Below are 12,105 nucleotides of genomic sequence, written 5' to 3'. Positions count from 1 at the left end.
ACCGTGTGTTCTGTTCAATGCAATGACACGTATATATTGGTACAAAAAAATAATATATATATATATATATATATATATATATATATATATATATATATATATATATATATATATATATATATATATATATATATATATATATAGACCGGCCTGACCTATTCTCACCCCTAGTAACGACCCACATTTGCTACATGACAACTCACTTCTATAGATGCGGAAAACTTCATTCTTCATTTAATTTTAGGAAATCCTTAAATTAAGTTATTAAGGAAAGACAAATTTTTTGCTTTCCAAACCAAACAACATCTTCATGCTAAACAACCACACGTCCTACCACCATATGCATAAGAGGAAATAAGTAGTTTGGTGTCTCATAACAAAAAATACAACCCATAACATCAACTAACAAGTCTAGCAGTACCATGCATAGGAATAAATACATCAAAAGTCTAAAACATTTATGACATAAACTTCCTAAGCTAGTCATAACTAAGAAAAATAAAAGGAAAGCTAAGAGTCGGGTCTTATGTTATTGCTTTCAGTACTATCTTACGCTGTCTGTTTTCAGTTCTAGGAGTTATTTAGGCCCTTTTATTTTTCTTTTTTCTTATTTATACATTATTTATCATACATGGTGGAGGGCATATCTAATCAGCTCCAGCAACTAATATGTGAAAGAGACCATGCCTCCAAAAATCTTCGACGTGGTAGCAAAGCGCACCATCGTACACACATCAAAAAGATCACTTTCTAAATTTGATGTGTCTAGAGTCTAGACATGGCACCTTGGCAGAATTCAATGATGAATTTAATGCAATTTTCTGGAAACTTTTCTTGTCTCAATAATACCTTGTTGATGCTTACAGGGCAGCTGGTCTGCAGAACAATATGCTGGCCTAGCCAAAAAATCATGAGAGAAGCTTTGAGCTTGGTGCATATACAAGAAATCATACTGCAACGAAGGCTGAGAGGAAAATGTTGAATAAGAACATGAGTAACATGGCAGTTGCCAATGTTAACATGGCAGAAAGTACACAAGTGGAAGTCCAGCAAGAATGAGTTAGCGGGAAGTGGGACCTAGCCAAAAGAGAGAAGTCAGCGACTGGGATAGCCAAGAATGTTCCTTTCGCCCCCAAGAACTCTTCAAAAAAACTGAAAGTTTTTGCTGTGTTTGATTACTCATTAAAATTCCATTCAACGGAGATCATACAAATTCTTGCAGTCACACTTGGTTCCTAGGAACGTCTGCAATGGATGACAAAACATTAATACAAACACACACTTTAACTGTAGAAGAAGCATCTAAACAGCCCAATTTTTTTTTACTGCCAAAACCAAGGCAAGGATACCATTTGATAGATTGTATGAGAAAGTATGCCCTTTTTGTGGCGCTTTCGCATCCATAAGCAGCCATTAACACTTGCCCAGCACTTCATGTATCAAATCTATAGACTACATGGAGCACCGGTAGAGATAACTAGTGATAAGGATCCTGTTATTGAGTAATTTTTGGAAAGAGTTCTTCAAAACTTTTTTGGGATTGAACTGAAGATTTTCCTCTTACCATCTCGTTTGAAGTTCAAGACAAGGGTTCTATTTTGGGGAAGGGGTATTGTTATGTAAATACAAATAGGATAAGAATGTTAATTAGTTAGTTAGCCTGCTACCATCAAATAGGATTTCATAACTGTTGGGTAGCTGCCTATAAACAAAATAGGGCTATGTATTTTAGACAGACTAGAACAATAATAACAGAAGTGCAGTTTACATTTACAGGTCTCTCGTATCTTTGTTTTTCTCATCTCTCTATCCTCTCTGTTCTGTTCTCTTCTTCCCTCTTCCCCTCTTTCGTCATCTTTCCCACCTAAATTCTTTATCATTTTTCAGCTGTAAGTCAACTTTTTTACTTTATGATTCAAACACAGTTTGGGAGCCCAATTAAAAGATTGCATTTAGATAATGGGAAAGAGTGTGAATCAAATCCTTTCTAAATTCCTCAATGATACTGTTGTTCATAAGTTAACTTGTGTTGACACCCACCCCTTAACAAACAGGGTTGCAGAAAGCAAAAACTACCATCCACTTGAAGTTCCCAGAAATCTACTCTTCCAAATGCCCATTCCTAAGGCTAATAGGGGGGAGTTGTATTAACTATTTTACTTTTAACCATAATCTAGGCAAATTAGAGAAGGAAAAACACATCACTAACTAATTTCATGCGTGAACCAAATGGAACACTAAATTAATTCTTTTCAATTATTGTTATTAGATGAGAAAGTCTTCAAAGTAATAATTAACTGGTGTATGGCATGGTTTTTTGATGGAACGGGATAGAAAATTTCTCAAAGCAGATTTTTTGCATCATGGATACCTATTAATATGAAAAGCATAACTAGTTAAAATGTGTTTTCAGAATATAAGAGAAATACCTACCAATAAATTAGATGGAGGAACTCATAGTTACTTAATATGATTTGTAGACTGAGCTTTAAACTGATGGTTTATGAACTGAAATCAAATGACATGATATCTTCAACTGCAATTTATATTCGAAAAACAGATAAAAAAAGAAGATAAAGGAGAGAGCAAATCCACATTGACTACTATGAATTGTTTATAAGAACTACTAAGTGAAAGATTTATTCTTAACAGACCCAACATAATATTATAGTTCTAAAAGAGCAACAAGTTTTTTCTAACCTCCACTACAACAAATTGTTTTACTTGCTTTGAGCTACTTCAGCTCACTGTTTTCTTTCCTTTTTTTTTTAATAAGGAAATTTTTTAATTCTCCCCCAGATGTCTCTTCTCTCCTTTGTAAAAAAAAACTTTTATCCAACATGATATTTGACAAAAAAACTCCTACAGATTAGGAAACAGCTTAGCAATACTATGAGTTTGATGAATTACAGAAGCCAGAAAATCTATGAATAAAATAATCGGGAAGTTACATAAAACAGGAGAACTTGAACTGGTTTTCTCAGTTATTTGAAAAGGGGAATTATATAGAGCTTTCAGCTATGCAAAAGCAGCACTGATATAATAAGTGCAAAATGAAAAGACAAATATTGTCCAGGAAATGGAAGGAAGACTAATATATAGAACATGCTTAATGTCCCTAATTAAGCAGATTTTGCCTTTCAGATTTTAATGAAGAAGCAGAAAAGAACCAGTTTTGGGATTCATATTAAAATTCTAAAAGTAATTTTAAAACCTTCAAAATAAAAAAATAATGTGACAGAAAGGTCAGCATACCTAACATGACAAAGTTTTTAGCTCCTAAAAATTTTTAGCATATGCCTCAATCTCCTAAACTATGAATCATCTTGAGGAAATATTGAATCACCTAAAGCAATTTGTGCCTTCTTGGTAAAGTTGAATAGAAGCAGAATAAATTAAGTGCACTAGCGCATCATCAAATTCTTCAAGTTTACCAGAATTTTGTAATTGACGATATGAAGGAGCCATGAGATTTGCTGCAACCTCAATCAACTTCCACAAATAGTGATTATATACCATTTTGATTATTTTAATCGACAACTGACTGGAAGAATCAAGACAAGACATAATCCCATTCCAGCAGGCTTCCTGAATATTTTCCAAAGGGACCAAAGTATGATTAGAAAGGCCTGCACTACCAAAATGGAGTCACTTACCAGCCAAAGGTTTTTTAGTATTGCTAAACTTGGTTTCATCATTTTCTTTAAAGGCAAAATAAACTTCATTAATAGTAGATGTAGGCAGATTTAACAGAAGTTATGTTAAAAACTGCTCTGCAAATACATAAAGTTGCAGCATTACTAGTCTACCCTGACCAAAACTTACCCATAATACAGCAAGCAGTCCCATCTTAGTTGCTTCACATATGATCATACTATCCCCCCATATCCACTATTTGCTAAAACTGTTCAATTACTCCCATGCATCGCAACCTAACATTATGAGTGCCGAAAAAGTTCTGTCTGCATAAGACCACTTGACTTTATACCATCACCAAGACATTCATACTTACACAAATGGCAATTCTTAACACCCTAACCTTCCTTTAAAAACTCGTGAAAGGCCTTATGAATGTCCCCCACTGCAAAAACATATTTGGGCATAAGATCTTGCACACCTGCATACCAGAGATTGTATATCCCCCATCGGCATATTTCTTTGTATACCTGACACCTATTGCAGCAATAACAGTAGCCTTCCCCGAAACTTTGCTCACACATAATAATCCGAATCTGATAGCCTCCAGTCCTGCTCATATAAACATCTGATATATAAAATAGACATACATTCACTCCATAACAGCATGTCCTGCATAACTACATTCATACATGCTACAAGACTAACCATGCAAGCAGCTATAATCTAATACCATCGAATATGGCTCCAAATTAGATGCTCTCCCACATTGTAGTTATCCATCAACATTCAACAGCACTAGGAAGTGCACCTAAACACATACAGTTGAAACAGAAACCAGTCTGCCAAAGAATAATTGCACATTTTGGTCAATTCTAAAAGCATGCCATTCTGGATTTATAGTATGAATCACATTCATACAATAATTGCATCAAAACTGTCAATTCTCAAAGCATATCATACCGATTTAACAGTATCAAATTGAATAAAAAATCATACAATAATTGCATCAAAATCATCAAGTCAATTCTCAAAGCAAACCATCCCAATTTTCTAGTATGAATTTGGCAAAAATTCATACAATAATAGCATCAAATCCATCAATTATCAAAGTGATAATACCATTCAGATTTTTTAGTACGAATTTGAATAAAAAAAAATTGAAGGCAAAGATAAGTTTTATTAATAAAATGAAAAGGAGGCTGAAACGTAATTCACAAGGTCTGATATATGACCCCCAACAAACAAACATAGAGGATGACAACAAACAGAAAGCCTTGTAAGAGTCAACCTAACAAACAAAACCAACCCAGCACAACAGAGTACTAAAACCCCACATACAAGTCAACATATGTCTACTGTGATGAACATATTATCAGAACATCGAAAAATCCACGACAAAAACAGAGGTTGCCAGTGGTTGGCCTTCCATCAAGCCTAACTCACGCGACATCTTTCATACATAAGCATCTGCCACTGATAGAAAGAGAAATATACTCTTTTGAATTTAACCTTAATCCAACTCCATGACCATCCTAATTTTGTACTATGAATTTGAACAAAAATCCATACTATAATGGGCATCAAAATTGTCAATTCTAAAAACATACCATCCCGATTTTATAGTATGATTCCAATAATTGCATCAAAATCGTCAATTCTCATACCCAATTTTCTTGTTGGGGGCTTTGTTGCAGTTTAGCAGTAGTAACAATACTGTGTTGTCTATGGCATTAGGAGAGTTAATCTGTTTGGTTGCACATGGACGTCTCTAGTGCTTACTTATGTGGTGTATTTTGTTAGTTGGTTGTTCTGGTGTCTGTAACTCTTGAGGGCTACAACATCTCACACCTTGTGAGTGTTGTTCAACTCCTCTTTTATAAAAATACCGTCCCAATTTTTTCTATGAATTTGAATAAAATTCATACAATAATAACATCAAATCCCTCAATAATACCATCCAGATTTTATAGTATGAATTTGAATTAAAATTCATACAATAATTGCATTAAAACCGTAATTCTCAAAGCATACCATCCCAATTTTCTAGTATGAATTTGGATAAAAATTCATACAACAATTGCGTCAAAACCGTCAATTCTCAAAGCATACCATCCCAATTTTCTAGTGTGAATTTGGATAAAAATTCATACAATAACTGCATCAAAACCGTCAATTCTCAAAGCAAACCATCTCGATTTTATTGTAAGAATGAAATTCATACAATTAATGCATCAAAACCGTCAATTCTCAAAGCATATCGTCTTGGTTTTATAGTATGAATCAAATTCATACAATAATTGCCTCAAAACCGTCATCCCAACTTTTTCATATGAATTTAAAAAAAACTTCGTACCCCATTGCCCAGAGGCTCTTCGCTATGCGAAGGTATGGGGGAGGGATTTAATTGGGATAAAATTCAATCAATAATAGCATCAAAACCCTTAATTCTCTAAGCGATAATAGCATCTAGAGTTTATAGTATGAATTTGAATAAAAATGCATAGAATAAAAAACTGTTCATTATCAAGACAAGACATAATCACATTGCAGCAGGCTTCCTGAATATTTTCCAAAATCCAGAACTCAGCAAGTCAACAAAGCTCCACATATGGTGTAGATTGAATAGCTTTTCTTCATCATCCATATTATCCCACATACATCCAGAAGGAGGATTAGGCAGATCATCAGAATAAAACCACTGCACTAGTTTGATCAATGCTTCCCAGCTAATATCAACTTTTATGACTTCTGAATGACTGCAAGAATGAATAACATTTAAGACAGACCATTAGGGGAACAGACAAGGCAATCAAAATGCAAACGGGACACAAAAATTAAAGCAAACAAAGAAGGCTTGAATAGTTTCTCATTAGAAAAGAAAAATTCTTCCACGTCTAATTTCCAAGGATGTACCAGACTAACTTGAGAGTTCAAATGAAGTTAACATGGGATGAACATAACAATGCAAACCATGATGACGCCTATAACAATCTTTTACAGTAATGATGTGTCTTGGATGACCCACTAATCCTTTATTTATAATGAGCAAATAGGATCTACATTAATTACATAGAATCAATCTAATTTAAGTAATAATGAACAAATCCCTCATTGCTCTCTAATGATAATTAAGAGAATAATATATAATTCTAACAACAGACATGGTTCCAAACCATTTCCAACCAATTCTTAGATTAAATTAATAGAACTCAAGACTCAAGAACAAGTGTCAATGAGTTTCCAAAGGCAATATATTTAGTTAGAATATGCTTGTGAAGAAAAGATTTGAATCATGGCCTTGTCACGATCCTATAGCAAGGTGTGGAGCTTGAGTCCCACATTAAAAGTATAGGATTCTAGTACTGGGGGTTAGAAGCCCCAAGGTTCTTATCAGGTCTTTAATAAGAGTTTAATCATAAAACAGATTAGATAGATATTGTGAACAGAGATAAGATATAGACACCCATGCATGCTTTCCTTTGGACCATCTACATGTTCAATTTTCATGAGCTCCAGCTTGAATAATAGGCAAAGCTTTTGGGTGACATTTTCATCATTTGTATATCAGAAAAAACTGTAAAATAGATCAATTATCAATGTCTTGATCAATAATCACCTTTCTTGCATTCCTGACCGGAATAAACCTTTTAAATAATCACAACCAGACAGCAATATAACTTTGTGAACATGCATATAGGGTACCATGTCAGAACAAATATTGCATGTCCACCCAACAAGTTTATTTGATTTAGCTTCCAATGTAACCTCCCTGAAAACAAATTGAAAAAAATAAAAATTTCTCTCCCAAACCTTGCAAACAAATGTTAGCAATATCACTGTTACTATTCTTCATTGTATAGAAAGTAGAAACCCTTTACTTCGCCTAAATCAAAGTCAATAAATATCTAATCAATAAGCAAGCTCCAATCAGTAAGTTTAGCTAATAGTTGTCTAACTATATACTTGATAATAATAATAATACAATTCCATTTAGCAACTGCTTCCAAACTAGGAAGCACGGAAACTTCCGATGAATGTCGTGTCCACGTGTTGGACACGTTTCCGACACCCACACTCCTTGGACATGCGGCGGACACCGTGTCTGACACGTTTTTGCGGTGTCCAGTTTTTTTTTTGGGCTTGGACACACCGCATACACTTCTCCAAGTAGTTGGACAGGCATCAGACACTTCTCTGGACGCACATTAGATACTTCTCTGATTTTTATTATTAAATTTTTTTAAATCAACCTAAAAGTTTAGATTATAAAAATTTCTTATTAAAACTAGCTTATTTTGATATCCTCTTTCAAATAAAGTTCTTCCTTCTCTTCTATTCACATTTGCAGTTTGCCCCTTTTGTACGACACTATTTGTTCACATTCTAAGTACGTCGGTGTCATTGGTTATTTTCATTTCGTCATTGCCTCGTCGGCGTCTAGTCGTCTTGCTTGGCTGACTTCACATTGTGGTCCCTCTGTTCGTCACTTTTTCTTTTCTAGTTCACTGACTTTCCTCTCCTTTCGTGTGTCTTTGGCACAACCTTTGTTCGTCTTGATATAAATCTTAATTATCAATTCACATTTTTGTCATGTTGATCATAGATACATATATATATACACACACACACACATATGTCATGTCCCCGTGTCCTATGTTTTTTAGATTTTAGTTGTGTCCGTGTTCATGTCCAACTTCGTGCTTCATAGCTTCCAAGTGCAATAGTCCTCTCAGAAACATATCTCTTATTTTTAAAACACCAAATGAACCTAACAAACTATTAAGCTGAAGGCTGCTATTCTAGTATATGTGAATTACTGCACAGGGTTTTGTGGGAAACAAAGATGGGAATAGCCATAAACAAAAAAGAAAATGCAAGATTACACCAATCACATGCAATTTCAAGATATTTTATAAGAAGCTATACCAAGAGATGAAGTAAGATTAATGCTGGGGAAAGGTGTACCCCACTTTGGACGCTGTCTATAAAGCATTTGCAAGAGAGGCTGTAGTTTGCAGCGCTTAGCAAGAATTTTCAGCTTCTTCACTGTTTCTTCTCCTGCATGTAAACATCCCGAGTATTCATATTTCAACAATAACACCAATGCTTCATATTCAACATGAGAAGATACAATGAGCCACATATCTGAGTATTCTTCCTTATTGAGAGATTTCCCAATTCTTTTGGCTAATTCATTTGGGAAACCGTAAAATCCAAAATAAGTTAGAATATGCGAAACATACCATCTCACTCCAGGACTGAAAGAGTTGCCACTACAGATCTCATGAAGTTTGCTAACTAATTGAGCTCCTAATATTTGTCACCTCTCTAGAAAATTGTTGAGAATTATCTTGTAGAAGGTCACACTGATGAAGAATTTCAGCCAATCCCAACAAACTATAAAATAAGAGAACATTGGAACCTTACCAATCTTCTTTATCAATATAGCAACAAGACCTTTCCGGGAATGTTGTGTGCAAATGAGGAGTGAAGTTTCGCGCCTGTCTACATGAATGTCATTACTTAAGCATTGTTTCACAAGAAGAGCAATTGCCTTTATCCCTTTGCTCTCTATGATACATCTTTGATACTCTGGTAAACTTGAAAGACAAGTCAACCCAATTAAGTTAATAGCCAGTTGAAGTTTATCAAATGATCCATAACTTTCTAGGGATGATGTATAATCCAGAGTATGTACTAAGCTTTTCAAGCATGACAAACCTTTTGCATTGAAGAATCCATAATAGTGCGCTCCCAAAATATCGGCAACAGGCTCCTAAAGAAGTAAAGCAACGTGGGGAAGTACATATTTCAATGATATTGAAAATATCAGACCAACTAATTTATATCAAACCATTCTACATAAATATATATGTTGGAATTCACATAGTATTGCATTAGTAACCAGTTTCAAAAAGTATCTGTTTGCCTTGAGAAAATATTTTCTGTTTTCACTTTATTTACTGATTTCAAAAGTAAGAACAGTAAAAAATGACTTTTTACTGTTTTCTATTTTCACTTATTCTTGTATATACATCAGAAAACAGGGAACAAAGGGAAATCTCAAACCAAATGGCCCCTTAGGAAATGCTTTCTTCTAATTATTTGTAATTGAATTGTAATGCAATAAGTCATTGTAGGTGATTCCCCTGATGTAAATATAATCCTAACTTCCTAAGTATGCCGAGTGCAATTGACTCAAGCAAATTCATAATTAAAAATCTCTAAGTTCTTCAATCTTTTCAAGTAAATACAGTCATGTATGATTTAGAACTCTAATGAACTAGCATGAAACTCCAAATTCAGGTTCACATGTTCTATTAACTACAGTTAAAGCCCCAAATAAATAAATAAATAAGCATGTAAACAATGCACCTTAGCAATAGCATGACGTGCTGCACGTGCATCTCCTGATAATGAAAATCAAGAAACGCACCAATTGATCGTAGCACATTTTTCTGCACTTCAATGTTGGCACACTGCCACTTCCATCTACAAGTCTTCTCATCAAAATGTCTGTAAAAAAGAGAGAAAGATTCAAAAAGATTCACAACAACCCATGAAACTAAAGACCCGAAGGGTTGGCACAATGGTGTAACGCCCTGCTGCATTCACATGAGTGGGTGATTCTCACCATGTGCAAAATTCTCTTGTGACAGCAGCAGCCACACACCGCGAGCAGATAATTCTCTGACCAATGGGTTGGGGGACACCGTGGTCTCTGACCCGGGACCAAAAGAAAAAGCCAAGAAACGAAAAACACAATTCAATCACTTTGAACCAACGAGATATAAAATTAAATGATGGGTAGAAGGGTGCCCGCTATGTGGGAAGTAAAAAAGATAGAAAATTTCAAGAAAATTTCACGGGAGGGAAGTGACTGGGTGGGGTGGGGGTGCAAGTTGAGACCTGGTGCCAAGGTTTAAGGCGTGGAGAAGACGGCGATGAAGGGTCTGCATATGAGAACTGATGCAGCGATCTTTCTCTTTCTCTTTCTCCTTCTCTCTGTCGGATTTCATGGTTTCTTCGTTTTGTGCGAGGATTAAAGAAAAAGAGAGACAGAAATTGAGTTTGTGTTGAAGAGAGGAGCTCTGAGTACAGTTCTTGATGGATCTTTAAAGACCGCCACAATTCACCTTCTTCTAGCAAACTCTGTATTTGTAGACAGAAATAATAGAAAAATAGACAAATGAATAAACCATACCTCCGTATTTTTTATTTTTTTGTTTCCCAAAATTCTGTTCCTCCAATCACAATTCTTTCTTAAACATAATCCGTTAATAAATGTTAATACATCGGAGATTCGAACTTTAATTTATTATGTTGCATGTAAAACATTTTTTTAAAAAACAAAATATGTTGAATGATTTATAATTAAATAAAAAAATAAGTATAGCATTAGACTAGAAATGAAAAACAATTTTTTAAAAAAATATAAATATCATAAATCATATAATAAATAGAAATAAATAAATGATATAATTCTTTTTTTCATTGTTAAGGTTGAAAATTTGATCACAAACAAAATTTCTTACTTAAATTGTTATTAAAATAGGTCAGATATTCAAAAGGTTTGTTGAATTAAAATGTCACATTTTTTTAGTTTTCTATCCCTCATTTTCATTTTCATTCATTCTCTATTCTTCTTTTTTATCTATCCCCTTTACAAAATCGAACAAAAAAACCATCTTGGATAAACGTGTATTGATGTCGACGTTATTTTTCGAGTCACTATTTCGTTATTTTTGAGTTGTATCGTCCACTCCGTTTCGAATTTCGTTGTCATTGAGTTCTTGTCACTCCACCTCTCACCGCTCCCGTCCTGTCGCTATTTTGGACTCTGTTATCGTATTTTATTTTCAGTTATTTTGTTTTCTTTTCTTTTAAGCTTAGGTATGAGAGAAGTTATAGAAGTTTGGATGAATTTTTTTAGCCCCAAGATAGAAAAATGCAAAGTAAGATATGAAGGTGGAACAATTAGAGAAACTAACAAAACTGAAAGATTGGTGTAAAAAAAATCTTATTATACTTTCTTGATAAGGGTATGCATTTTGTCAGTATTCTTCAGTATATATCTTTTTTATCAGAAAAAATTAAAATGGCAAATTACTCATTTCTTTATATTCATAAGAATGGTTCAAAGACCATGCCACAATTAAGAACAAGCACGAGCTTTATCTTCATTCAAGATGTAACACTAGAAAAAATATTTATCAACCAAATGCGCAAATTATAGGATTGACTGGCATCTCAAAGTGATAATGTATTTGAAAAATTGGGTAAATACATGCAACCAAGTTATCTAGCCTTCATAATTAACATGGAATTTTCTTGATTTGTTTTTACATAAATGTTTATCAATGCATACTCACTATCACACTACATTTAGAATATGACCATTTAAAATGTGTTTTATTTATTTTTTGCCTAGTATCTATATTTGTTCACTTTGCAGGTTTTTTCTGG

The 12,105-nt window shown here is 34.0% G+C and overlaps 1 pseudogene; it reads right to left on the bottom strand.

Moving 5' to 3' along the window:
- Positions 1–229: 229 nt before the first annotated feature.
- Positions 230–10,658, bottom strand: LOC114423930 (annotated as a pseudogene).
- Positions 10,659–12,105: the final 1,447 nt, after the last annotated feature.

This window comes from Glycine soja, chromosome 8 (genome assembly GCF_004193775.1).
Source record: "Glycine soja cultivar W05 chromosome 8, ASM419377v2, whole genome shotgun sequence".
NCBI lineage: Eukaryota > Viridiplantae > Streptophyta > Magnoliopsida > Fabales > Fabaceae > Glycine > Glycine soja.
The sequence above is the reverse complement of the archived record's forward strand: the minus strand, read 5'-3'. Positions and strand labels throughout refer to the sequence as shown.